Source organism: Grus americana, chromosome 4, assembly GCF_028858705.1.
Source record: "Grus americana isolate bGruAme1 chromosome 4, bGruAme1.mat, whole genome shotgun sequence".
Taxonomy (NCBI): Eukaryota; Metazoa; Chordata; class Aves; order Gruiformes; family Gruidae; genus Grus; species Grus americana.
The window spans coordinates 34,673,621-34,682,628 of record NC_072855.1 but is presented as its reverse complement, the minus strand read 5'-3'; positions in this window follow the sequence as shown (position 1 = coordinate 34,682,628).

Genomic DNA, 9,008 nt, shown 5'->3' with positions numbered 1-9,008 from the left:
AGGTAGCGTTGCTCTAGGTGTGTCAGATCAGGTATACGCAGTGCTGGGTGATGAGCTCTCAGCTGTGCAGTCTGATGTCATCCTAAGATCTGAAACACAGTGGTCCCTTGGATGTCTTTCGTCTGTCCAGTGTCATTCAGTGTCAGATCCTGTGTTTTGGCTATGACTCCAGCTCTCACCCACGTTACTTTTGTTGTAAGTCTTCATGTGTTTGTTTTCCCCAGGGAAGAGGTTTCCTTGCTAACTTGTATACCAGGCAACCGTGACAATCTTGCTGTATAATACCCAGTTTCACTAGTTCAGGCTGGCATGCCATCTGCACTATCTAAAGGTCAGTTTGAGTGTTACTTGTAATTCTGTGGCTTCTTAATAAACGGCATTCTAGTGGTACACAGATTCTTGTTCCCTGATAACAGTAGCAGTAATCAAAATCCTGTCTTCCCCCCCTGCCAAAAAAAAAAAAAGGCATCTCTCACCTGGAAGAAACCTCTATGTCTTATCGCTCAGGAGCTGCTACTGCATTTCTGAACACTCAATTTCTTTGCTCTGATCTCATGAATTTTGCTTGATGTTGACGCATGCAGTGCTTTCCAAACTCTCCTGTCTTGATTCTAACAGTTAACAGCGGCCCCTTGTGATGGCAAGAAGGGCTTTTGCACTCAGGGTTTCCGTGTGAGCAGCCCGGGTTGAAGAGGCTCCCGAGCTGCTGCCGAACGGAAGGAAGTATGAGGTCTGGGAGATGGCTCTGCCTCCTACCTGCCAGGGCTACAGCTGCCCTAGGGGCAGCAGCATCGGTCAGGGTGAACAGCAGAAGGAAGGAAAGAAATGACAGAGGGAATCTCAGAAGTCCATCTGGCTGCAATGCCGGACCACCGCCTTGTCCCCGGCATGCTGAACTCCTGCTGGGATGTACTCCAGAAAAGCCTAGAGGTAGAGTTAGGGAAGTGAAGCACCTAAAAGAGACAGAACTGGGCTTTTAGAGGGAGGGTGAGCAGGGGTATTACCCAGTCTCGCAAAGAGAAATGGTTGGGAAGGGAGTGGCTGGCCAGCAGTGAGTGCTGTTTTGGGGCTCTGGTCCCTCCAGGAGCATGCATGGTAGGTGTCACAACTAGAACTGAACCCTTGAAAAATCTCAAAGATTCCTGTTGTTTTTTTGTTGTTGGTTTTACTGGTCCAGCAGTGTACTTTGAAGGAGGGGCACTTTGTAGTGGTGAGGTCTGGCTTATCAAAGGACGATGATATTGAAGAAATGTTCCATCTTGCCAAGTGTAATAAATGTTTCTCCACACACCATGAATGTACCTGTGTGTTTTGAGCTGTAGGAGATGCTTCTGGAATTCTCAGGAGGAAGCACCAGCAATGGGTCATGAAAGATGAACTGGAATTTGAAAGGTCTTTGGGCATGAGTGCCCGTGTTACGGTTGCCAGTGTTTCCCAAACCTGTGGCGTCAGTACTGTCGAGTTGCCCTGTGATGCTGTTGGGTGCTGATCTGGATTTGTCACAACATTCCTTTGAATGAACGTGGAAGTGAAATGTAAAAATATTGGTGGATAAAATCTTGTCAAGTCATAAGTGTATCTAACATAGTAGTTGTTTATTATTAGTTGAATAGAAGATATGTTGAGCTTTGTAAATCCTACTGAAAAGACACTTCACTGAGTTTGGATTAATTTCTATTATATAGTAATCAAAGTGCTTAGGAGGAATATTAAGAGGGAGCAAACTCTTCCTTTAATCTATGATATTCCCTGAAAGGAAAAACAACCATAATTCAGTTTTATTTTATGCGTTCTTATAGTCTTATATACTTTGAGATGCTGCATTACTAACTTCAGACTGTAGAGTTTGATATCATCTTTACCTGTTTTATTGGCCTTTGTAATGTTTTGTATTTAAAGTTAGTTGAAGGAGGGATAGAAGAAGGAATGATTAGAGCTAACACTTGAAGTAGTAACAGAGGTTTTAAATTACAACTAGTACTTTACCCGTGACTTTACAGTTTAAGATTTGAAACTGCAAATTAACATATTGACAAAACTATGCATGAGTGTTTGTAGCAGTGATTTCTGCAAAGCTTTGTTTCTAGTGGAAGAAATTACATTTCTTCAGTGCTGTGTTGCCTTAGAAAAGTGTAGAAGGAACTTTGTTGTAGGACATGGCTGACAGTATCACCATATAGTAACAGAGATGAAAAGCAATTTCAGAAACAGGGCGGTAAAAATAACTTCTCCCTGGTTCAGACACCAAACTGAAAACTTCATTCAGCACAGCTGCATGAAAGCTCCTGTATCTTGCTAAAATGAACATGAAAAAACCCAACCCCAAAACACCCTTGGGTCAAGTTAGTTCATCTTGAAAGGAAATTATCTTGTTTGTTTTATTTAACAAAATGATGAAGGAACAGAACTGAAATAATTCACAAAAACTGGGAGAAGGCACTAGTACAACTCTGCACCTTTATTCAGTGCTCCAAACTGCTGAAACAGTTGTGCTTTTTGTGGGAAACCTGGGTTAAAAACTCCGCTTTACGTAAAGCAGATTTTTCCATTTTTCACTTTTGAGGTCAGACCTGGCTGCTGCATAGATCTGTCTTTTGGGAACATCTGGTTATCTTTGGGCAGTAATTCTAATATTATTACCTGAACCTGAATTTGTGTCCCTGTACCACGACTGTCTGAATGAAAGCAGAAATGTGCAGCTTTTGTCCCCTGATACTGACTACACTCCTAATGTCACAGTGCCTGTGTGAGATCTGCTTTTAGACTAGATAACACCGAGCTGTTTGGATGAATGTTTTTGATAATGACCATGTTGGCAGGTGCTCTTTTGTCTCTTATATGTAGGAACAAAGAAAACATGAAAGGATTGTACAGAGAATCTGCAAATGCCCAGACCTGCGCTCTGTGATTTGGTTCAGGTTTCATTTTAGAAGCAGCAGACCAGATTGCCCAGTTCGACAATCTCAGTTTACCTCTTTGCTGCTTCTGCTATTAGTATTTGCATTTTTTTCTTAAATGCTGCATCCATGGGAACCGGGTACTTGGTTCATCTTGCTCAGTATCCTGTCTTTGTCAGTGGCCAGCCTCGTGGTCCTGAGGCAGTTTTGGCTGTGCCCCGGGTAGCATGGGCGTCTGATCCTTACGTGCTTTAGAAGTGTCGAGTCAGTGCCACGTTGTCTTTGATACTGTTTATTCTCATTCATTATTATCATTTTATTGTGTGATTTTCATGGTAAGACATTGGAAAGCAGTGAAACGTTTTGACTTTTCCCACAATGTACATAGATGCAGTGGGGAAAACGTGCTAGTCTTGCATTCTCCAAGGTTCCTGTTACAACTTGATTTTCCACCAGTTTTGTATTTATAGAACCGTCTGCTTTTCATGTGTTTTAAAATAAACTTTAATTTTTGATGTCTGAAAATTCTTCCTGAAACACTTCTGGATAACCTTACTCTGCACTGTACTTGCCAGAGTTTGTTCCTTCTTATTTTCCTCACTCTTGTACAACTTCAGCCTCCTGGAGTTCATAGCCTTCCTTGCTGTACTGCTGTACCATGCCAGTCTCCTTTTTGTCTTTCAAGTCTTGTTGAGATTAATGGTACAAGCTTGCCAATATGACATCTTTGGAAAATCTGTGCTCCATGATAAGAATTGCCTTTTAGCTGCCTCTTGGCCCTCTTTAAAAAGCTTGCTCACTTTTGTGGTGTTTGGATGTTTTTGATCAAGGTAGTAAGAAGTTTTGGCTGTGGATGCTCCTACAAAGTTTTAAAATTAAACTTTCTTTTGTTAAAGACTGTCTTCAACAGTATTATTACTCATTGGGTGCTGCGTATCACAAAGCACAAGTTCAAGAGATGCTTTTACTCTTAGGGGCTCATGGGATGGTTTATGCTGTGGAGGAGTCACTGACTGGGACGAGGTTGAAAGATGTTGCACATCATGAGGGTGTGCATGAAATACCAACACAAATGGGAATCATGGAGAGGATAGGTACCCTACCAATCTTGAGGTAAGGTACTATACAGTACCGTACAACCTTGTAGTAAACGAATGATATGTTGGAAACATAGAGCAATGAAGATACTGTGAATTACTCTGAAATGCTCCGTTCACCAGAGGATTCCTTCTTGAAGTGATTAGGGTCAGATTTTGTCAAGATGATCTCTGTTTTTCTTCATGCTTCCTCAGTGCCAGAAACCTCATTCATCTCAGTCACCAGGAATCTCATTTTGCCTCTGTTTATACATAAATAGACTTGATTTGATTCAGTAAAGTAAAAGGCTTTTTCTTGATTTAATGGGAAGCAAGACAGAACTTCTCTATAAAGAGTGGAGCATGATCGTTCTTGTGATCCAGAGTGATAGAGGCAAAGATCATGTTGGGGTTTTGGGGTTTTTTAATGGCAAGGGATTAAAATTTTCTCATCTTTGAGAATCTGTAGGTGTTTGGCCATTAATGGATGTTGATGTGTTTAGCTATTCTTAATGGCAAAGCCGCCTTAAGCATGGTATAGAAATGAGGTGTTTTCAACCTTGTACCCCAGTCCCGAGACATGGACTGAACTGTTCGATATCCCCTCCATACTTACAGCATCCTTTTGTACCGACTCTCTCTAGAGAGAGAGATAAAACTTGTTTGTTACTAGCTTTTCTTAAGACTGTTGTGAGAGATCAGCCAAGTTGGGCACTTGGGATTTTTTTAACTGAAGGCCATTCTTTTCCATATAGGGACCTAAGATGGATTGATTTAAACAAGTTTCTAGCAGAGTGGTTAAATCGAATATGAATGTAGGGGAAATTGATTAGTTATAGCCAAAAGGGAGAAAACACCCTAAAGATCAGGGCTGCTTAAAATAACATGCTTCACTCCAGATATAGAGAAATATTCTCTGGCATTTAAAGTACAGCGTAACTGGTACATTTTCCTTGTTTGAGGGGTGACTCAGTGATATCTGAATCCAGGTACGGTCTGAGCTGAATGTCAGCCCCTTAATGTGAGACTTTTCTCCACTTTTTTTTTTTTAACAGTAAGTGTGAATACCATTGCCTGCTGGGAATATAAATTCAGCCCGCCCTCCTGTGTGCTCCTGCTGTGGGGTTAAGAGGGGAGGAACTTTCGCTGATCTGCAAAGTGGCTGCAGACTGTTTAGCAGGCTTTTGGCACCAGGATTTATTAACCTCAACTAGTACTGAGGAAGTGGAGGGGAAATGAAGTGCTGTCCCCACGAGACCCAGGAGGCTTAATCATGAGTCTGTCTCACTTCCTTATAATGTTAAAATACTGATTGTGGTATTTTTAGGGTGGCTGATAGGAAAGTCATGGCAGCAACACGGTGATACATAAGGATTCTAGTAGCCCTGTTAAGATGAAATTATTTTCCTTCTCAGGAAGGCTATCAAGGGCAGCCCAGACAGGTTTGCTATCCCCAAAGTAAGATGGGACTTGAGGAACACAGCTTTGCATCTAGCTCTCAGAAAAGCTTGCACACTGAGCAAGAATTAGCCCACGCTAAATCAGAGGAAGCCTCTAGACTACAAATTTAAGCGTCTAAAATACCTGAGACATAGTCTGCTAGAAGACTTCGAAACTGTTGGTAGAATAGACTGACTTGAACTTAAAGCAAAACCTCTCTCTGCCTCAGTTGCTCTCTACTTTCAGTAGCTGTCTTCCTCTGATTTTCAAAATTCCTCATGCTTTGCTTCTGTGTGTACTTGGGTCTGAGCCGATAAGTTGTTTTTGTTGTGGGTTGTGAGTGTGTGGAGGGGTTTTTGTTGTCTTTTCTCACTGTTGTTTTGTTGCTTTTGTTTTCTTGGGAGACAAGGTGCATCTTTTGCCTTTATCTTTTCTGGTTGCCCAGGTGAGATGGCTTTCTGGCTTCCTCAGCAGGAGCTCTCAAGCTGGGTAATGAGTGAAGGATGTGGGTTTAAACACTTTAAGTCTTTAATCTATCATCTCAGGCAAAGTAAGTGTTCTCCTGCTTTCTAGGTGTTTCTGAACAGCTACATTGAATTTTTGGAGGAGAGTTCTGTGAAATTTCAGTGGGACAGAACAGTGCTTGGCTTTAAAACAAAGAAGCTCAATACATACAATCAAGCTCCAATTATTAGGATAATGATATTTTTACCTCTTCTCTCTGAGCTGAGGTCTTCCCCCACCCCCTGGTGAAGCTCAAGGCAGAAGTTCCTATTACCTATATGGCCATTGCAAGATATTAATTGTTTAAATGGGAGGCATTTGAACTCTTATGCTATAAATTAGTCAGCTTGAAGTTCTATAGAAAAAGATATGAAATTAGAAAATGGAGACTTTTTGATGCAGCAGCACAATCTTTCCCTTTTATATTTCTTCAAAGTTAAATGCAAGCTCTGAAAGCAATTCATCCTGCTTAGCATGTTTTCCAACTGGTACCCTGGGGATTATGTGAATGAGTCATACTATCATTAATTGGGCTTCTCAGTGCTTTTTCTCACACTCAAGGTTTCTACTCCAAACATATAAGAAAATAAGAAACTGAGAAATTATTATCTGCAGCAAAAAGTTTAGAAAGGCATACGGCTCACTTTGGTAAATCTTTTTAAATGAAACCGTTTGCTCTTGTTATAATAGTCATAATGACATGTTGTTACTTATAGCCTTGAGTCCTGTGTGGCTGCTGCAAATGCCCAACTTTTTTTGTGTAAAGTTTTATTAAATTTGTGTTATGATTGGAATGCTTCTGTGGATCAGATTTAACAATGGATGTTGGGCATTGGTTATCAGTAAGCTCTTGATTATCAGCAAGTCCAGAAATTTATTTACCTTAAATGAGGGGAAAATAATTCTACTAAGTTTCCTCTTAAGCTTTTGTCTCTAAGATCAAAGCAAAGAGCTCACCTTACCTGCTTTGCAGCTGTACTGGATATTGTGCTGTGCTGCTCTGATTTTTTTCCCCCACCCCAGTGGTGGAAGAAAGAGTAATGCTGCCAAAAATTACATCTGCTTCAGTGTGCTTGGTTTAATGGGGACTTCATCTTTCTAATATTTTTACAAAGGCTTGTGAGGGCTTGAAAGCCATTTAACACTAAAAATTGGTAAGAGCTATGAAAAGAACTGAGGCAGCCACCTCTTGGCTGTCTGACTTTTGTGCATGGAGTGCGTGCAGAGCTTTGCTGTGATGTGCACAGGCTCCTTGCGCGGAGGCTTCGGGTACCTTGGCTGGCAGTTAGCTGCGGTTCAGTGTGCAGAGCCGTGACCTGGACAGAGGTTGTGAATACAAAGTCAGGAGTCATCCTAGGCACTCTGGTGAACTGCACCTATTCAGATTTGTATCCCTCGGGCAGTGCAGGAGCTCTCCTTAGACTTGGTTGCTTGGGCCAGAAGGCAATGGGCAGAGCAGGGAACGGAGGACAAACAATCTGAAGTGTATTTTATGCCAAAATACAACCCGAGGCCAAAACTTGGTGCACCCTGACTGTGTTCCTTCTTATAAGTGTATAGAATTGTTTTGGTTGGAAAAGACCTTTAAGATCATCAAGTCCAACTGTTAAATGTATACTTCTATCCTGGAATTCTCAGACTAGGTGTGTGTTAAATACTGACTGAAAGAAGTTTTTCAAGATTGTTTGTTATTTTTTTTCTATATCCAGTACTATTAATCTGGTAGAACTGCAGTTTGTCCTCTGCTCCAAGGCAAAACGGTGGCATTTCATACATGCCAAATAAAATGTAGATGGGACAGAACGGCAATGAGTTTGACTCAAGTCTGCTCATTAAAACTTTAAATTCTATTAGCTCATAAGTTTTTCTGAAATAGAAGAAATAACTTGCATGTCCTCCTGTACAGGACAGACAGGGAGGGAAGTGAATCCAGCAAAGGGCCACTAGAATGGTTAAGGGACCAGAGTGTCTTTCATACAAGGAGAGGCTGACAGAGCTGGGACTGTTCAGTCTGGAGAAGAGAAGGTTCTGTGAGGAATTTATTAGTTTATAAATACCTGATGTGAAGATGTAAAGAGGGACAGAGCCAGGCTCTTCTCAGTGGTGTCCTATGGCAGGACAAGAAGCACTGGGCACAAACCAAAACAGAAGAAACCGCATCTGAATGTGAAACTCTTACTGTGAGGGAGGATGAACACTGGATAGGTTACCCAGAGAGGTTTTAGGGTCTCCACCCTTTGGAGATAGTCAAGAGATGCCTTCTGAACTCAACTGTTCTGTGATTCAGGGTAGTGCTTTAAGACCTTTTAATATGGATATGCCAGCTACTCAAAAGCTGAGAGATGAAGTTTGTATTTAGCCACTTGAAAAATCTGTATGAGGAATTAAGTAAAGCATATTAACAGTAACTATGAGGACTTCAGAAATTACTTATTTTTAAATGTTTGGCTCATAAATCATCTGGCCAATGCTTTTGAATGTGTTGGACTACCATTGAGTCAAACAGCAATGCTCTGCTGTGTCAGTGTTTTATTTGGGTTAAAAATGTCATCAGCTTGGTCCCATGTTTTGTTGTAGGTTTGTGTGGGGAAAACAGGTTTAATCACACTTAGCAGACTTGAATTAGGCAGTAAGAGCTACTGGTATGTCTACAAAAGGAGCATGTGTTGTTTAAGATGCTCTTGCTTTACTCACCAGCTGCAAAGCTGTTGTGTAGTTGAAACTGCCTGTTATTTCTGTGATTGCTCTGATGCCCTCTTGTCTTCTGCTGTGAAGTATAACCTGGGTGTTGCATGTTGCCTAGCAGCACAGCTCTCATGAAGAGGGGAAGAAAAAAAAAATATTCTAATACTTTCAACCAAGGTTTTCTTAAGCTGACTTGGGAGTCTCTTTGTAGAATAATGAGACATTGTTCCTTTTCAGCATGATGTTCTACATTAGCCTTCACAGTACTATGAATAAAAGTATGCTTGTGTTGAATTCCTGTCCTTCATGCTTATTAATTTTAAAAATCTGTTTTCAGACCTTTCTGCTGCAAATGAGTAACTTAAATGTATTTGTAGGCCAAGCTTTCATCTTTACTGGGAGTCCT